Consider the following 20,085-nt stretch of genomic DNA (forward strand, 5'->3'; position numbering starts at 1 on the left):
TGCCATTCATGCTTTCCGCGATTGAGGACCGCATCGATGATAATTGGAATGCGGCTCTCTTAAAGGGGTACTCCGCCGATATTTGAGCTACTCGAACTAACTATATATCCTGAATCCTGAGTCTTTGGCCGTCTCGGCATGCTATTTAGGTTTTCTGAATTCGGAACAGTTATTGGGAAAACAGCGAATGGAAAACACATTCGAAATTTCCCGCGCAGCCCGGTGCCGTGACGTCACAGAGAGGCAGACGTGCAGGTCGAGAAAAATTCTGGATAAACTCCTGCCAATGTGTATTTAAGTGGTGTACTTACCATACCCAAATTTCCTTAGTGTAGGAGCTCGGCACTTTCCCATGCCATAGAGATATAGCGTTTTACTTTTCCTGGATTTTAATCCGGGAACCTACTCATGAAATTTGAGTATGATATATGCACCTCCTAAGAGACCTTGAGGAGTTCCACTGCTATCCAATCATTGGCCCATTTATACGATCAATTTGACGCCTGAAGAGCACCCGCGGACACCATTCGAAAAAAACACTCCTCCTATCTGTGAGCCATCTGAGTGAGCCAAATGAACCTCTACACTTGAAAGCAGCTTTCCTCCTCTAGAATTAACGCTACCCTATGTGCATAGGGTGCTCCCCCTTATTTTGCTGCATTTGTGGTATTTTCAGAATGGTCTTCCACAAGGTCTGGCGCTGCCAGCCCCACCCTCGCAACAAGGTGTCCGAGCGCCGCAACGCTGCGTGCATGGCCAGACTCGACGTAAGGATAAAAAAGTTGAGCAAGGGCTCATAACAGAACGACCCGTACCTGCGCAGGGACGTTCCCTTGGATACTGTCATACGAATGGACACTCAACATTCGCATAGTACACATTCAGCAGACGCCCTGCGTCTCCTTCCGGGTACACGTACCACGAGGCAGACGTTTATGGGCTACTTTAGCGACGGGATGGCAGTCAGCGAGGCACGGAGGCTTCACGAGAGCAAACTCTGCATGGAGGAGAACGGTCCCGAGCTGCTGGCTAACGGCGCCCTCAACCCTCTGGCCAGAACCGGGCAACACTGGCACACCGTGTGGAGGAGCGCCTGCTTCGGTGGTGGCCCCATCGACGCTCTCTCCGAGCTGGGGGAGAAGGCACCCCTCTATGCTGCTCAAGGTATGCTACAAGTTATTGCAGTGCCATGGCTCATTTTTGACATCACATGACCTACCAGTGCATCCTTCCACGTCACCTTGTGAAAAGAGAGGTATTGTTCATCAGTGAGCTTCAGCACTTGCCACTAGGCACATGCTATTAGAGAGCCAACACCAGTTCACATTCACAATTCTCGGCTCTATGCACGTCACATGTAGCTGTGGCAGTCTTGATGGTGGCAGTAACTACACATTTTTTTTTGCTGGGAAGTTTAGGGGTACAGTGGCGAGTTGCATCATAAAGCTCACTTGAGAAAAGTGATTAAAAAGAGCCGTGCCTCAATTTACTTAACAATTTCCAGGCACAAGTGTGACGGTCAGCCGGAGTGACACCAACAGCTGTTGGGCAGTTCTGGTCGTGACCCCCATCATGTGGCGGGCCCAGGCACTGGAGGCAGCGAGGGACATTGTCTTTATAGACTCGACCTCCTCGTGTGACACCACCAAGTGCACCGTGACAGTGGTGCTGGTGGCGACAATGGCTGGCGCTGTCCCCTTAGCAGTCCTCCTGCACAACGAGCAGAGCACGGACGGGTACTCGGCAGCATTCAAGCTCCTCAGCGGGACCCATCCACTCTGCTATGGGGGTCTATCCGTAAGTAGGAAATAATGTGAAAATTATAGCTTTTTTACGTGGAAAAAAGCTGGTTGTCATTTACTACAGTTGTTTCTGCCTCAAGAACATTAGAACCCTAGTAAAAAGGTTCGGTCTCGGCTGATGCAACAAAATTTCCCCCTTATGTAAAAATTAGCGTTTCATACTTTTAATGTTTAATTTTCTCCAAATTCGAGTGTGTCGTTTCGGTTCTTCACTTTTAACTCCGAAATTTAGTGTTTTCGGTGTAAATTTTTGCAGTCAACCAGGAATTGTGGTTTATCAGGGCCCATGTTGTAAAAGCGAATGCATATCTTTCGCATTTCTAGAAAACACAACATAGCTTCATTCGCAACCCGGGATATAACAAACTAGTTTACACTGTGCAAGAAATATGTGCAAAACGTCATCATTCCGTTGACACGGATGCACATGTGTGCCAAGCATTCCGCAAACTTCAGGAGGATACTGCTCCAGACACAAATGCGAGCCAGCATTGCTGATAAAATTGTGCCGTGATGAAGCATGCAATAACTTTTGACGACACTGTTTCAGACAAAAAAATTAGAGGGACACTTAGCCTTAAGGGTGTGACGCGATAGCGCAAGGCCGGGTTGTCAGGGAAGGGGTGACGGATGGCGGGAGTGCAGAGGAGGCGGGGAAAGGAGGGCAGGGTGGTGTTGCGGTTGGGGGACTGGAGCAACACCTCCTAAAAGACAAGGCCATAGCGCTCTGAGAGGTTACGTCACAATGGCGGAGGAAGGAAGTCCATGGCGCAACTACGTGAGAATACGCTATCGACGTGAAACAAATGATTCTTGACAAGCGGCGCGGTGATGTTCGTTCAATCGCGTTTATACGACATTAATATACGCTTTAAAGGCGCAGTCTTGTACAATTTATTATATATATAATATAAACGTAATATGCAACGCGCTTACAAGGTTGAGGGTACCAAATGTATATTTATGAATATCCCCGTAACCGCGGGACTACGTGCAGTTCCGCAGCACCCCACACTTTTCGAAAGGACCGGCTGCAATGCTGCCGATGCAACATGGCTCCGATTCTGGTAAATTTACGTTGTGTGTGAGCTGCTGACTGTCTGAAAAGGAACGCTGAGATATCTCAGAAGGGAAGGAAGCCGAGAAGAAATCCAGTCATTGTCGCAGGGAGCGCACACCAGCAAGAGATGGGTTGACAACGTTAAGCCTTTCGTCGCCGCTGCTCTCGTGTGTGGTACTTTTGAGACTTGTTTCCCGTCGTATTTCTGTCATCACCGTAGTGTCGGGTAGTTTTTGTTGTGTTCGCTTGGATACTACGGCATTTACGTGGATTCGTGAAACAAGTCCTGCTACGGTTTGAGTGACCTGTAACAACTAGCCAACGAAGACTCTGGTCGATTAATCGATAGACCTCTCTTGACAGAGAGATGCTTTGAGTTCTTGTTCAAATGTGTTCGTCACGAATATTGTGGGACGTATAGATACGATCCACAGGTGAGAAACAACTTATTTACGGGCTTTCTTGGTCATGTAGGGCGCAAGTAATATGCTGCAATCGTTTTTTTAATCGCATGATAGATTGCAATTTTGTTCTTTGTCGTTATTCGTATGCAGTTGCGTCGACATTTGTAAATATGCGCGGTAATCTAGTTTTCACTGGAAGGTGAAAAACAAGTTTGTGTGATTATTGAAAGTGCGCTGTTTGTGGTTCTGTGTTTATTTATACTAAGGTTATTGTATTGCCTTTACCGCGTTTATACTAGAATCTTAACTATTAAGGTAATAGTATTATTATATACAAAATAAGTTATGTTTTGTTCTAAGACAGCTCGAGCCCATAGGGAGAGGTAAATTAGTAGACTAAGTAGTACGTTTAGTACCCCTGCCACACGGAAAAGTTAATATATCTTCATTCAGTCATATATGATTTAATCAGCTCGCGGTCTTGAGTGATTATACGAGCGCCGCAAGCGGATTTGTCGACCCCATAATGTCATTCGATCGAAATTACATTAATTTTGCCATGTGGCCGGAGTATGATGCAAGAATTCAGTGACTGGACGCGATAACGTCGCTTACATGATCGTGAAAAACACTTGTCTTGCCTTGTCCGCGTTGACTACGTCTACCTGATTTTTGACTGTTCTGTTTTGCTGTTTCCAAATCACTGCGCGTCTCGCCATTTTGCCGAAGTATTTCTGTATAAAATATGCATTCCTACAACAATAATTGCTTGACTCAATGTTTTGAACTTAAAACAATCACATTTTTCTATTGACGTCTTATATGCATACCTCGTGCCATTTCGTACCGATTATTTAGCGGTGTAATATTTTGCTCGTGTAATAAAATGTTTTCTATACCCGTTGCTATGTGCAGCTTTCATTTTAGCTAATATGACACGCGTATGTGACTAAAAACGCGTTATGACGGTCGATCCACGCGCGTTGCCTTCGCTTCGACGCGCGCCTCCGATGGCCTTCCTTTGCGACGTCACGAGAAGAGCGCTACGGCCTTGTCTTCTAGGAGGTGTTGACTGGAGGGGTTGCAGGGTGGTGGGGGAGGGGAGGTGTGGGGAGCTGCGGGAGGGGCCCTGCCACGAGGTCACACCGCCCCGACTGCTACTAAGAGAGGGCAGGGCCTGGAAGTCAAGGGGATGGAGGTCAGGACTCTGAAGAGTGGAGGGGTTGCAGGCGGGAGGGGGAGGGGAGGGGAGTAGTGGGGGAGAGAATGGGAGCTACGGGGGTAAGGCGAGGGAAATACCATCACTGATTCCCATTTAGCATCCGGGCCACGTGACCCGGGTTTTGAGGAACGGGGAAAGGCCCTCCCCCGAGGTGACGCCGTGACCTGTCTCACTGGACACAGATCACTGACCGGTCACGTGATCCGGGTCACGCCAGTCCAGCCGGGCCATCTAGCATGACCCGGGTCACGCCAGGTGCCATGGCCTGGTTCATGTGACCCGTGTTCCGGGTCTAGTGACCCGTGTCACGTGACCCACAAGGTCACGCCGGACCTGCTGGACGCCGGACTACTACTACGCCGTCTTTTCCGCTAAACGGGAGCCTTACGCTATCGCGTAAAAAGGTGGCGGCTCATACTGCAAGTGAGATGACCGGCAGTAGCCATCATCTCATAGACAGAAGGAGGGCAAGAGGGGGACAGAGGAGAACGAGAAGGAGGAGGGGAAGGAGGGTAGACAGAGGGAGGAGGAGGTCAAGAGTAATGGTAGAAGACCACGAACACACGATAACGCAAGAGAGAAAGGAAACGGGAAGACCAGGACGGAGGGCAGGGGGGACTGAGGATGAGGTGGCTTTGAGTTTGTGAAGGAAGAAGACGATGGAGAAGATAAAAGGCGGGGAGGACCAAGGAGGCGGGGAAGCTGGTTAGGGGACGGAGGAAAAAGATGAGAGGAAAGGAAGAGTGGAGGGAAGAGGAGCCTGAGGAGAGAAAGGAGGGAGCAAGGTGCGGATAGGAACAATGAAGATGAGCAGGAGAAGCGGCCAAGGGTTCAAGGTCAAAACCAAAGGTCAAAGCCATGAAAACACAACCACATGACAGATAGAGGGGGAGGGAAGAGTTAAGCGAGGGAATCAAAGCCACGAACACACAACCACATGACAGATAGAGGGGGAGGGAAGAAGAGTGAAGCGAGGGAATCAAAGGCCACAAACATGCAATCATAGGAGGAAGAGATGAGGGGTAGGAGGAGGTAGGGCACAGAGGGGAGATGGGACGAGGGTGGGGTGGAGATAAAAGAGGCGAGGAGGGAGGAGAGGGGTCAGGTAAGAAGAAGGTCAAGTGTCAAAGGCCAAAGGCCACCGTCACACGGACACATTCCGCCGACCACTCAAAGTGAAGGGCCCCATATACGGCTACCGCAGTAAAACTATAGCATAAGGGGGTAGTGGTTTGACCGAGGGATCAAGCATGAAGGCTTTGCCTAAGATTACGAGAATGAGAAGGACTGAGAAGGAGATGGTAGCACAGTTTGCGCCAAATTCCTTTGTCGTTCGTGGAAATACTTCGTATAAACCATACGACTTTGCTATCAGCCGGTTGTCACAAGCAAGTGTAGAACAGTTTCTGTAGCTACAGAGAAGGGATATGCTACATGTAGGGACTAAAGCATTTACAAAGCATGACGGTTCACTTCTTTGTCTCTTTTCGATTGTGGGACGCATATCATCGTTTGCCAGGCACCCGAGGTCTTCATGACAGACAATTCGAGTGCGGAGAAGGCTGCTCTGCAGGAGACCTGGCCCACGGCAAGGCATCTCCTATGCCATTTTCATGTGGCGCAGGCGGAGTGGCGCTGGCTCACAGCTGCCCACAACGGTGTGCACAAGGATCAGAGGCGCTGCCTGATGTCAGCCTTCCAGGAGGCAAGTCTTTTACTATGCAGTTGCCATTGTGACAGAGGCAGTTGTGCAATGTTCCACAGTATGAAACTTGCACTAATGTGCGGCAAAAGTGCAGCCCAGTTATTTAGAGTAGGGCGACACATCTCTGCATGTTAATGGTCTTGCGGAAATCAGTCAGGCAAAAGTGTGCATGCAAAGCTGACAAGTGTTGGTCAGATTTCAAACCGAAGTAACCTCAACGGTAATGGCCAACTGCAGGTCATGTATGCTGGCACACAAGAGAAGCTGGAAGCAGCGACAGCCCAGCTTAGGCGCCAGCCACACCAGGCCTTCGTGGCACGGGTGGAGGCCTTCCTTGGAAGACAGGAGGAGTGGGTGTTGCTCTACCGTGCCAACACCACCACGCGGGGGGCACAATACCAACAACTTCTCAGAGGCCACCATCCGTGTCCTGAAGGACATAGTTCTCAGCAGGGCAGAGGCAGTCAGTGCTGTGGCACGGGTGGATGCGGTGGCCATTGTGTGGGAGAAGTACTTCGAGAGTCGCATCCTCCGCCATGCCCACAGCCGTGTCGCAAGTCACCAGGTGGTATACAAGCGGCTGCTCTCCAAGATACCACAAGGTGCAGCTGAGAGCATCCAACCTCTGGGCAACAAGCTCTGTGCAGTGCCCAGCGCCGCACGCCACGACGTGGTCTACGAGGTGGCCGCAGACTTGAGAACGTGCAGCTGCCCAGTCGGGAAACAAGGGGCTTTCTGTAAACACTAAGCTCTGGTGCACGAAACCTTTGGTCGTTGGTTCCCGAATGCAGCCCCTTTGACTACGGAGGACCGGCATCGATTGGGCAAGCTGGCCTTGGGTGACAAGTGCCCACCCTGGGAATTTTTTATGCCCTTTCGTGGAGAGCAGCAGCACCCAGGTGAAGAAGAGAGTCCCAGGTGCACCCCCGAAGCTCCCAAAGGCCCAGACAATGCAAAAGCCACTGACCTGCTAGAAGCCGATGACCAGCCAGAAGCTCCTCAACCTTCCACATCGGCCCTGGCACCAATTGCAGCGGAAGACCCTGACCAAGCTCGCCGTGCTCAGGCATGTGCACTCTTTGATGTTCGTGTCTATTCCAGTTCCTTTTACCCACCGAAGGGAGCACGATAAACTTGTGTAACACAAGCTCCTTTTACAAGTCATACTGTGAGAGGCTCTAGTGCAGCAACTAGAATTTAAAGTGGTGCATATTTCCTAGCAAATACAAGCTGCACACTCATCTGTGATGCATGCTTTTTACCTGAGAGACTACCAAATTGAAATTAACAAGTGCACCACTATTTCTTCCTACAAGGTTATTGACCCACCTTTAGCTGGGATAACTACGAAGGTTCTCTGGTGCATGCGACTTAGCAGTGATGTGGGGAGAAAATTGTTTATTTAAAGACCAACGAATAAGCAGAGAGGAGAAAACTGCCCCTCAGTTCCTCCTTTCCACCCAAAAGAGAAGGATAGTCTTCCTCCTTGTGGTGTAAGTTACCTTCCAGACCCGCTCCTTTTGGGCAAAAAGGAATGGAGAAAAGGACACAGGGTAAGGGTCATTTTCCTGGCTGAATGGTACTCCATATACGTCAGCCTTTGACTACTTGGCACACATGTGCTTCTGCTCCAGTGGCCAGGCTCTCAGTGTTTCAGCACGGGCAAATTTGTTGAAACAAGCAAAATTGTAATTTCTCACATTTTATTTACTTATTTACAATACTGTGAACCTTACGGTCAACACAGGAGAGAACAATAAGTTGTACAAGCCAAGCAAAATGCATTCACACTCAAGTGAGTACTTATGCACATGCAGGGGTGCGGTCACACCCTGCACATGTGGAGATGTATTCCGCACACATACATTATTCAGTTAAAAATTCGCGCAATGATAATTCAAATGACTTGAGATTACAGCAGCTGACGACTTCGTTTGGCAGAGCGTTCCACTCTACTATTGTTCTACAAAAGAAAGAATACTTAAATGCATCATTTTTGTATTGATACGGAGCAATCGCCCTGACGTTGCTAGTCCTTTGGAAACGAGACGTAGAAGGCCGCAAGTAAGGCTGCGGATCTAGCTTTGTCATTCCAGTCATTATGAAAAAGAGTTCTTTTAACCTTGATATTTTCCTTCGCTTTGCCAGCGAGTCAAGCTGCGCCTCTTGTCTCATCGAAGAAACAGATTTTGTACGTTTATATCTGGAGAAGATAAATCGAAGAGCCAGATTTTGTATTATTTCAATTTGTGATTCGTGGCATTTTCTATACGGGTCCCAAACAGTGCTTGCATATTCTAACAATGGGCGAACATAACACATGTACGCAAGTTGTCGAACATCGCTATTGGCATGCCTAAGTATTCCCCTGAGGAATAATAACTTTTTGTAGGCTTTTGAACAAACGTAATCTACATGACTGTTCCATCGCATGGTAGATCTAAAAATAACACCTAAATACTTAAATTCGTCCACTTTTCGCAGTTGCACGCCACCTATGTTATAGGAATACTCTAAAATGTTTCGTTTGTTTGTAATGCTGCAGAATACTGTTTTATTAAAGTTAATTACCATACCTCACCTTTCACACCACAAGTAAACTTTTTCTAGAGAGGCATTAAGCAAGTCTTGGTCTTCGACTGTACGCACTTTTGAAAACAACATGCAGTCATCCGCAAATAGCTTTACAAAAGTGGACCTATACCGACCCTTGTGGCACACCTGAATACACTGCAAGGCGGGTAGAGCATGCATCATTGCAGTAGACGTACTGTGTTCTGTTAGTTAGGCAAAACCGGACCCATGACACTATATTGCTGTTTAGACCCACAAGGTGAAGCTTTTAAATTAATTTGTTACGAGGCACGCGGTCGAACGCTTTTGAAAAATCCATAAACACGACGTCAACCTGACCCCGCTCATTTACAACAGATGAGAACTCATGCGCACACTCAATTAATTGTGTGACCGTCGATAGACCCTGTCTAAAACCGTGCTGATGTTTGTATATCAAGTTTTTTCTTCTAAGTACTGAGTGACTTGATTTGAAATAATGTGTTCTAACAGTTTGCAGCAGGTCGACGTTAATGATATAGGACGGTAATTTTGGACTGTCATTTTGTTTCCAGATTTGTGAATGGGTATATTTTACCTCACAACCAGTCTGCTGGCAAATTGGATTGTTGGAGAGAGGCTTGAAATATTATGAAGAGATATCGGGACACCCACTCAGCATATCTTTTCAGAAATGCATTTGATATGTCGTCTGGCCCCGACGCCTTCTTTACATTAATATTGAAAAGCAAACTAAGTATACAACTTTCCGAGACAACCAAATCTGACATACGAGGTTCATGAGAGCAGCTGACGTGGTCTACCGGCGGGTCACTCGAGACTGTAAAGACTGACTGAAAATACATGTTAAATTCCTCTGCCACTCTAATGGGACATGATACAACCTCATGGCTTACCATCACGTCTGTTATTACTTCTTTTTCGACGAGAAAAACCGCCAGAATTTTTGCGGAGATTCCAGCAAGAAACGAGAGAGAACATTGCGACAGAAATTTTCTCTAGCTTGCGAAATAAGAGTCTTCAATTGTCGCCCCAAATTTGCAATGTCTGAGGAATTTTGTTTTGCTTTCCTTTTGCGCTTGATCTTTCGTTTCATTTGCAAAATTCCTCTTGTTACTCATGGGTGATATCGTTGTGCTTTCACGTCCCTTGTCGGAACAAATTGATATGTACAGTAGGAAACAATACTCTTAAATATTTTTTATAATTCGGTAACATCACTTAACTGACTAGAATGGTCAAAATGTTCATCTAAATATTCGAGGATGGACACATCATCAGCATTTTGAAAATCTCTGACAGTACGTTCGTGACGAGCATTATCGGCAGCTGTTTTATGTAGTTCTAAGTCAAGAAACACCATTTTATGATCTGACACTCCGTCGAGCACATGTGATTTATCCGCTTCCACTATGTTGCTAACAAAAAGTAATTCCAGAAATGAGGGCTGTTCACTAAAGCTCGCAGGACGCGATTTCATTTTTACCCAGTTTTTTCTTTGCCCAATCTATATCAGCATGATTACAGTCTCCAGTCAAAATAATTTTAGTTTTGTCATTGAAGCGCAACGCCATGTAATCGTACAATGCTTCTAAAAACCTCGGGGCGGTGTTTGGTGGCCTAGATACAGTACTAACAACAAACACGTTGCCGTGAACTTTAATCTTACACCATAACACCTCCCTGTTGACAACGCAATCTAATGGTACCAGGTCCACCGAACGTTTTGTGATAATAGCCACGCCGCCGCCCCTTGACCCTCGGTCTTTCTTAATCATTCTGTAACAAGGCGGAATAACTTCATTATCACCAATACCACTGTGAAGCCATGTTTCCGTGATGACGACCACGTGGGGGTTGTGGGATTCCCCTTTTATAGGGGTACCACTTAGAAACACAGAAGGTTCCTTGGGTCCGGATAAAGACGTGTTTATTGACTTAGATGCCACACGCTTGCCCGAAGGCCAAAAATGTTGGAGATGACGGCGCTGTCTCTTTTGACAGGATCACCAGTCGGAGAACGCGCTGCCGCTATTGACAGTATCACGGAGGGAGAGGGTCAGATAAAAATATGAAGGCTCCGTCGAGCAGAGCCTCCCCCAGCGAGAGTCCCGCCCGTTGGATTAGGGCCGTGTTATATAGCCTGCGGGAATGGACGCGCCCGGGGTGGATCGGATGTAGGTGGCTTCCCGGAGGGGCGGACGCGTCCAAGTCATGATCCCGAGGGGTGAGCCTTAGGCAGATCACCCGAGAAGGACGAGGGAAAGCCGTCCACCAAGGAGTACGGCTTCGCCCTCGCATCCGGGACGCGCCCCCACGTGGCAACGTCCGACGGCCTGCCTGAGCTAGGCCTAGATAGGGATGCGGGAACCCGTGGTTCCCACACTCCCCCCTCCTTAAGGCTGAGGTAGGTTTAAGAAAAATAAAAATTAATCTACCGACTCTCGAAAACAAAACAAAAAACAATGCGGCGGTGCCGGCTCCCACATGCATGGGGTAACAAATAAACTGACGTCCTTCGTGACGTTCCCGACGACGTTGCCGTAGCTCGCTCACCATAGCGTAGGGTCCTTGATGGAAGTAGTTGGCGGGGCCCTTGGGACTTGTCAGGAGACGAACGGGAACGGCTGGTCCCTGGTCGGCGAGCTGTCCGACCACTGCACGGGTCCCGTTGAAGAAGAGCGGGCAGTCCCTGACCTGATGTCGATCCCGACGACCCATGACGGCGGGTCGCTGGTTCGGCGGAGGGCCGGCTGGGGTATCGGGGCTGCCTGACGACCCACGCGCAGCTCTGGTTCCTGGACGCCGATGAACTGCCGTCGCCAGGAAACAGCAGCCCCCGAACGGCGCGAAGCCCTCTGCTGGGTGGCTGGGGATCCTCTTCGTGGATGCGGGGACGTACTGCGGTCGAATGACCACTTGGTTTCCGACCGCTTGTGACGACGCTCGCACCGCGCTTTGGCGGTGACGTGTTGGACACGTGAGCGTAGGTGGAAATAACTGACCAATGGCCGTTATGCTACCCTTTCCCTCGGATGCCGTAGTTCGGGGGATTCCCCTGCGGGTTGATACGGGAGCGAACGCCGAGGTGACCTTTTCTCTAGGTCACTTGCCAGTAAACCATTGATGTCTGGCGCGTTCGCGAAGGCAGCATTAAGCTTGTGCTTTGCACTTCCGTTAATGTGACATTTCGCCACTTACTGGGGCTGCCTCTACGAAAACTTCGGATATTAGTTTTTCCGAGTTCGCAGATTGTAGCGAGACGCCTGTTGTCCATCGTCGGCGTTGTCTCGCGTTTTGCGTGCATATTGCTGCGGGGGCTGCGTTTGTTCGTCCCCTTCTTCTTCCCATTCGTTGTAGGGTTTGAGATCGCAGACATGCACAGGCGCGCTGACTTTTTTTTAGTTCTTCTCAGTCAGCTTGCACACGAGTGGTGAAAATACTTCGTGCACTGGGTACGGGCCCAACCACTTTGGTGACAGTGAAGCAGAAAAGCCTTTGCTGGCGTCGCTCAGAACATGGTTTAGTCTGAGCACGAGATCGCCTACTTTGTAGCGGAGATCCCGGCGAGAGCGGTCGTACTGAGCTTTTTGTTTAGCTCTTGCTACCCCGAGATTGCGACGGGCCTCCGAGAAAGCTTTCGTCATCCGGGTTTGTAGCGTGCGCGCATGTTCAGTCTGTTTCGACTGTGCGTCGCTCACCCCAGCGTTTGCCCCCAGGACGCGGTCCATTGGATTCGGCAATTCTCTCCCAAATCTGAGGAAGGCGGGGGTGAAGCCTGTCGAACGATTGACAGTGGAACGGAGTGCGAACCCAATCTCGGGAATGTATGCGTCCCAGTCGCGGTGCTTTTCGGCAAATGCTGCCAGCATGGGTTTGATGTTTCTGTTACATCGCTCCGTGATGTTCGCCTGTGGGTGGTAGGGTGTGGTTGTTCTGTGCTTGATGCCCAGCGCTTTGCAAGTGTCCACAAATACCTTCCCGACGAAGTAGCTTGCTCTATCTGTTAGAAGAGCTTCAGCGAACCCGAATCGGGTGAACACCTCCATGAGCTTTTCAGTGATTGCTCGGGCCGTCAGCTTTCGTAGTGGGAAAAGTTCTACCCATTTGCTGAAGTGGTCAGTGACAACCTATAGATACTGGTGTCCTTTGGGGCTCCTTGGTAAAGGCACGACCACGTCACAAGCCGCCAAAGACCATGGTTCTTGGCTGTGGATCGGCTGCATTAGGCCCGGAGGTTTGCCGCCTCTTGGTTTGAAGCTTTGGCAAGTGTGGCACGTGCGGGCGTAGCGGAATACGTCCCTTTTCATGCCCTGACTCGCAGCATGACTCAGTCAGCAGGGGGTGGGTGACCTCCGACGCTACGGCGCTTGTTTGCAACCACGTCGGGGTACCTGTTGAGGGGTTGATACCCGGTTTTTGTGATTCTGTTGCCTTGTTTTAGCAGCTGCTGTCTGCCCCATTAACCAGTGCTTTTTCTGGCGTTGGGGGTTCGCAGAAGGGTTTCAGAGGTGCGAATGTGCCCTCTCGGTAGCCACCGCTACTCACGTCGATCACGATCCCTGTTTTGGCGAGAAAATCTCTGCCCAGGATGATCGGAACGGAAAGACTAGGAAGATGAACGAAGCGTTGCTGTCTTACTCGATTCTCCCATCTCGCAACCAACCGCACAGTACCGCTTGAATGGGCGGTACCGCACGCGAGTCGAAAGGCTGTGTTGCCCTCCCTCATATGCACTGAGTTTTGCTGGAGGTGGGTCAACACTTTGTCGCCGAAAAGCGAGGCGCTGGCTCCTGTCTCCAGCAGTGCCTTGAACGTCCGACCGACAATCGTCAGGGCTATGAATGGCGCTAGCGTGCCGGTCGGAAAGCCTATTCTGTAGGCTGTAGGCAAAAGAGTCTCTTGCTCCGTGCCGTTTTGAGCCACCGGGTTGGTTATCGGCGGCTTTGCTCGTTTCCCGACTGTTGGGGACCGGGGTTCTGCCGTTCTGGGCATTGTCGAACCAGGTGGTTGGCGCTATTACAGCGAAAGCAACGTTGTTGCGGGACTTTCCTTGAGTCCTGTCGTGCGCTTTGATGTGCGCCGCGCCTTTCGTCCTGTGTGTTTGGACGCGTTGACCGCGTTTCCTCCCGTGGCGTGGGTAACTCTGTGGTCCGATCTCTCCTGTTGAACTGCGGCGCAGTCTCTGCTGCCCGCCGTTCATAGGAGTACGGGTCGAGCGCACGATCTGATATGTCGTACGTGTTTCGACTTCGCTCGTCTGCGTAGTGGGCGGCTTCGTGTCTCCTGTTTCGGGACGCCGCGTCACCGTTCCACGCGCAGCGCGGTTCGAGTGCCGCTGATGTTGGGGGTGGGGGACGATACGCTCGTGCGGCAAGAATGCCTCCCTGAATCCGCCGAGCCTCCGAGGCCAGTTCGTTCAAGTCGCGAAAGCGACTGCCTCGGAGATACGCCGCAAATGTCGGGTGCGTTTGTCTAATGACTCGCTCTACCCGCTCTGCATTGGGCGCTGAGGGTTCTGCTAGCTCAAAGAGCTCTTGCACCGCCCTAACGAACTCTAACAGTGACTCGTCTGGGTGTTGGGTCCGTTGTTCGAGTTCTCGCCTCATCCTGCGTTCGTAGTCTGCAGGGAGGAATTCCTGGCGAAATGCCTTGCGGAACTGCTCGATCGACGACAGCTGGCTTCCGGTTAGACGAAGCCACCACGCCGCTTGGTCCACCAACGAGATTGGCAAGATGCGTTCAAGTATCTCGTGGTCCGACATTCCCATGGCCTGTTGGTACTTTTTCAGGTTTTCGAGGAAGTCTGTCGCACTCACTCGGTCTCCGTACCCTTGGTATGTCGGGATAGGGATTCTGACCGGTGGCCGTGTCGGCGGCGGGGGCCTAACTGCTGTTTGCAGTGCGCCCGTCAGGCTTTCGATCACCCGAGCGTCGTTTTCTAGCAGGGGGTGATATCCGCCTAGCGTGTTTTCTCTGTGGTGAGAATCGCTCTCCGCATGTGCGGCTGGCGGGTTGTTTCCTCTGTATGGGCCCGCCAAGTGGTTTGTTGCGCCTGTAGCAGCTGTGCTGTGCTGCGGCTCGTAGACGGCGTCAGTGTTATCTCCGTGCGGCGAAGCTGACGGCCAGTCTGAGGTTAAGAGATCGAGGCTGTAAGAGGCTGCATTTGCCTGCTGTTGCGTCATTGTCTCTTGTCTCGTCGGACCCGTGTTGACTTCGAAAGTCGCGGGTGAGCTTGGCTCAGCGATGAAGGCTGGCACGCTCCGAAAAGGAGTGCCACGGTTGCATTCCGGGCATTGTGAGTCATACCCATTAGGGAAGCTCGGCTGAAAGGACACTTGCTCATTGACTCCGTGCGTGGCTGGCGTGGCTACAAAGCCGTTGAGTGGCATCGGGTGTCGGGCGTTTGCCTCTCCCTCCGTCCACGAAGTTCCTGGCCGGAAATTGGCCTGGTTCGCTGTCATTGCGAGAGTGCTGCTTTGTTTGCAGTCGCCGGGCAGGCCGCACGTTGGGGCGCCAGATGTGGGATTCCCCTTTTATAGGGGTACCACTTAGAAACACAGAAGGTTCCTTGGGTCCGGATAAAGACGTGTTTATTGACTTGGATGCCACACGCTTGCCCGAAGGCCAACAATGTTGGAGATGACGGCGCTGTCTCTTTTGACAGGATCACCAGTCGGAGTCCGCGCTGCCGCTATTGACAGTATCACGGAGGGGGAGGGTCAGATAAGAATATGAAGGCTCCGTCGAGCAGAGCCTCTCCCAGCGAGAGTCCCGCCCGTTGGATTAGGGCCGTGTTATATAGCCTGCGGGAATGGACGCGCCCGGGGTGGATCGGATGTAGGTGGCTCCCCGGAGGGGCGGACGCGTCCAAGTCATGATCCCGAGGGGTGTGCCTTATGCAAATCACCCGAGAAGGACGAGGAAAAGCCGTCCACCAGAGAGTACGGCTTCGCCCTCGCATCCGGGACGCGCCCACACGTGGCGACGTCCCACGGCCTGCCTGAGCTAGGCCTAGATAGGGATGCGGGGAACTCGTGGTTCCCACAGGATCATGAGTTAGCAAGATTGTTTCCAAATCATCTACTTTATTCACAATACTTTGGACATTGAACGCAAGAAGTCGAAACGTCTTTCGATGGGGTTTCCCGGAGTGTGCTTGACGTCATTTTACACTTTTTTGTCGAGTTGGTCGATTTGTTTCTTTGCACATTTGCCCCACCATTATTATCCCATTCGAAAACTTGGCCTCCTATCTTAATTTTATCGTGAATCAAGAAGACAGTTTCCCCGTTATCGCCGATTTGGTTTACTGCTTTCCCACAATTGTTTGCGCTTTTGATTAGTCTGCCAAGAATAATCGTGGTCTAGCGTTATTTTAGTCCCTTTCAAACACCTTCGCTTTTTTTAGCACGTTTTCCCTTTCTGCGTAGTCAAGAAATTTAACTACAACTGGGCGGTTTTTTTTTTGTTTTTCGCCCCACGCGATGTATACGCTCGACTGTATTAACATGAATTCCAAGTTTTTCTTCAAACTCATCACCAAGTACTTTTGACCGCAATGAGTCATTTGTTTCCCCTTGAGCCTCTGGAAGACCAAAAACTACGAGATTTTTTCGGCGGCTCCGATCTTCTAAGTCGACGATTTTTTTTGGCATTCCTTCAAGTCATCATCGATTGCCTTAACATGTTTTTCAATGCTTATGATTTGAACCTTTTGTTCTTTCATTTCTTAAACTGTTGCTTCAATTTGATTTACTTTCTTTGTTAGACCTTCAAATTTGTCTTCAAACTGCTTTTGGTTATTTTTTATTGGATTTAGATCTCTCATAATCACGTTTTGTGTGTCCAAAATCGCCTTGACTATCTCTTCCATTGTAGTGTTACTACCCCCTTGGCAGCCATCAGGTCCCGGATTCGATTCAATGTCACCTCTTAACAATAAATCACGAGTGACACAAATGCAGTCAATAAATAAGGTTAAGCACATCCGGGGGCAAGGCAGCAGGAAAAGGAAAGTATTGCTTGATCGTTTACAATGCAACGAGTGACAAATACTCACCTGCGTGAAGAAGATCAGAGGATTAGACATAGTGCACACATGAGTGCTGCCTTGCCCTCTGATGACGAACCGTTCAGACAGCCCTCTTGTAGCTTCGTAGGCCACGGTTGATGTCGATGCCGATCTTGTGCTTTCGTCAAAGACGAGGCGCTTGTTTCTGCTGTCGTCCTCGCTCTCGGCGTGGAAAGTGGTGCCGCCGACGCTTCCTTGAGTAGTCTTCAAACTTGATAGTGGCACAGTGACGGAGCGGTCCGCTGGGTCATGCCGGCGCGACAACGGACAGGCGAAAGCAGCCTGAGCGATTAGGAGCTGCGTGAAGAAGATAAGAGGATTAGACATAGTGCACACATGAGTGCTGCCTTGCCCTAGGTAATCGCTGGTCTCATCTCACTAGCCTACAATTGGGAAGACATTGTATTTTCCTGACTACAGTTTGCTCCCAGTGTATAGTCCGCAGGGGCGGTTTTCAGCTAAAAAATATATATTTGTTAAGTGGTCTGCATTCAGTGTATAGTCTGCATTAGCAAATTTGCACTGAAAAGGAATTGTTTCCTAGGACAGTCCACAGAAATAATTGTGGCCTGAACACAAGGTATGTTTGTGACCTGCTCGTTTGCAAGAGAGTGATGCACCACCCACGAGCTGTCGCTGGGTGACATACTGACAGTATGATCTTGTGTTGCTTACTTAAGGATAGCGTAAAATATTGTGATCATGACAATCAGACTAGACCGGTCAAGTGACAAGAAATGATGTTGAAACAAAAATTATTGTATAGTTCACAGCTGTAGACAGTCCGCACAACATAAGATATCAACTCTTAAACATGTATAGGCTGTGGACAATAGACTGGAATATATGATATTTGTATTTCACCTTACCAGTACGTCAGCAATAAGAGCCTCAAATCACAGTTGTGAACCCTTCAAGTGATATCGAGCAGCCATGAATAAATATAACTGAGCGTAAGCATGAATAAACGTAACTATGAACAGTCCCCTGAGTGCTGCCTCTAAGTCATAGTCTTCACCACAGCGTGGATGACGGCTAAGAATCTGCGGGCTTCCCACATGTATGCGCTAGACAAAGTATAATAATGTGCTGTCCTCAATGCGTTTTGTGCAGGCTCGAGAGGAAGTCTACAGGCGCCTGGAGTCCCGCATGAGACGGCTGCACGCCATGAACGAGGAAAACCCGGCATACATTGAGCTTTTAGATAGCCTTGGGGACCGGATGGATCGTGTAGCAAATGGGAATGACGCATATGGATTCATGCTGACGTTGAAGGCAGCTGCAGGAGTACGACAGCGTCGGGGACGTCGGATACGGGTGCAGCCCACAAGCCTTGCCAGACGTCGGCCAGGACCGCCGAGGAGTTTTAAAAGGGTGCCGGCTGGACGCCCATCAGGCCAACCATCTGCCAAGAGGCCCAGAAAGAGGGCCCACTCCCTGCAGATGAGCATACGTGACAATGTGCCAAGTGCAAGACTGCACTAAAGGTCTTGATGCCTGCCACCTCGTCGGGATCAGGTAGGTTTCGTTGAGCCCCATTCTTAGAAACTGTGGTGTACCAATGTTGATTCAGCTCTGACATGACTGGCAAGCTGAAATTGTGTAAGCACTTCGTTTGTCTGCAGGGTCACCTTGTGGACCTGGGATGAATTCTTCAGGATCCCATCATGGTATTGGAACAAGACTCACATTTCGGCAGTTTCGCTGTCCCTGCAACATAAAACTTGCTTTGTGCTGTAACTGAAAGCAAGACGTAGGCATTTTTCTTATTTTTTGCAAACCTCTGTAACCTCCCAGGTTGAGCTGGATTTAATAATGTGATTCAAGAGTGTTTAACCCCTTAACTGCCAATGACGAGATATCTTATCATGCTGACTTCTGGCCGCAACTGCCGATGACGAGATAACCCGTCATAAGACTCTTTCATGAGGAAAATACATTTCGGAATTTTTTGGGGGGATAAAACGTCAGTTTTCTTGATTATCAATGTCCCAAGCATATTTTATAACATTTCTAGCTTGTTTTGGTGTTAATATACCAAACGTAGAGCAATGTTAGTGAATGGAGAGCAATGCCATGCACTTTAAAAATGGGGACCGTCGTACATGGTCTGCTGTTGTCACACTCCTGAAAAATAAGCGAAACATCGTTCCTCCGACCGATTCAGAGTCCAGCGACGATGAATGGCTTCCGTCAAATAGAAGGTAAGATCATGTGGACTTGACTGAGTGTCCCAGTGATGAAAGTGTAACTGACAATGAGAACTTCCTCATGGCGAAAGATTGGGTTTGCATCCGTATTGATAATGCACGTCCCTCTTCACCCATATTTTGTTTTACGGCATGCCCTGCAGTGCCTCGACTTTCGGCAGACTATAATTTTGTAAAGGATCAAGTCTAATCAAAATCACTTTTAATAAACTCTCTTTGTACGGGGCTTGTACAAGTGATTTAAGTGTTATTTCACCAATCTAAAAGCACTGTACAAATTTTAAAGAGCTCTTTTGACTGCCGGTTTGGAAGATGACGTGTCACTTATGCAACAGTGTTTGTCAAATGTTTTTTTAATCAATTTTAATGAACTAATGTCCGGTAATCTCTAATGATTGTGATATTATGCCACCCCCTTTCATGAGTGCCTGTACATTGGGACCTTGTGTTTTACATTTTTTACATTGCTCCTTCTGCTCTAAGATTTCTGGGCATGATTTCTCATCGAACATGAAAGATTTTTTTAATTTCTCATGTATCATTTCATTATATTGCGGTCTGAATTATTCCATGCTCGAGTTTGTCACCATGGTGTGGAACTGTGTTGCATCATCTGACATAGAGAAATTAATCTGTGCGATATATGTACATGGCACATTCCTTACAAAATTACCTCTTCCAAGGAAGGTATTGCTGTACGTACATTTCATAATTTTCCTCCACGAACTCTTTCAAGTGAAAGTGTTGCACGCAATATACTATTATTAATACAATATTTTCCGGATTATGGTCCCGAAAACCTAATTTCAGCATGAAATATTTGTCAGTAGATAGCCCGCACCTACGGCCCTTCTCACCTGTATAGTGAGCAAGGACAGATTTTAGCTTTCAAAAGGGTTTTTCTTTGACAGCCTACACATGATGCATAGTCCATACACATGAGAAGTGCAGAGAAATGCCAGGCATTGTTCATGCACCACTCGCGGGCTGATCACGTCTATTCCTGAGGGTCAAGGATGACCTACACTGTCTGC

General features: G+C 49.1%; 1 pseudogene; it reads left to right on the forward strand.

The window, feature by feature from the left end:
- Positions 1-677: 677 nt before the first annotated feature.
- LOC120836913 lies at positions 678-18,326 on the forward strand (annotated as a pseudogene).
- The last annotated feature ends 1,759 nt before the right edge of the window (positions 18,327-20,085 follow it).

Source organism: Ixodes scapularis, unplaced genomic scaffold (genome assembly GCF_016920785.2).
Source record: "Ixodes scapularis isolate PalLabHiFi unplaced genomic scaffold, ASM1692078v2 PGA_scaffold2__306_contigs__length_199485367, whole genome shotgun sequence".
Lineage (NCBI taxonomy): Eukaryota > Metazoa > Arthropoda > Arachnida > Ixodida > Ixodidae > Ixodes > Ixodes scapularis.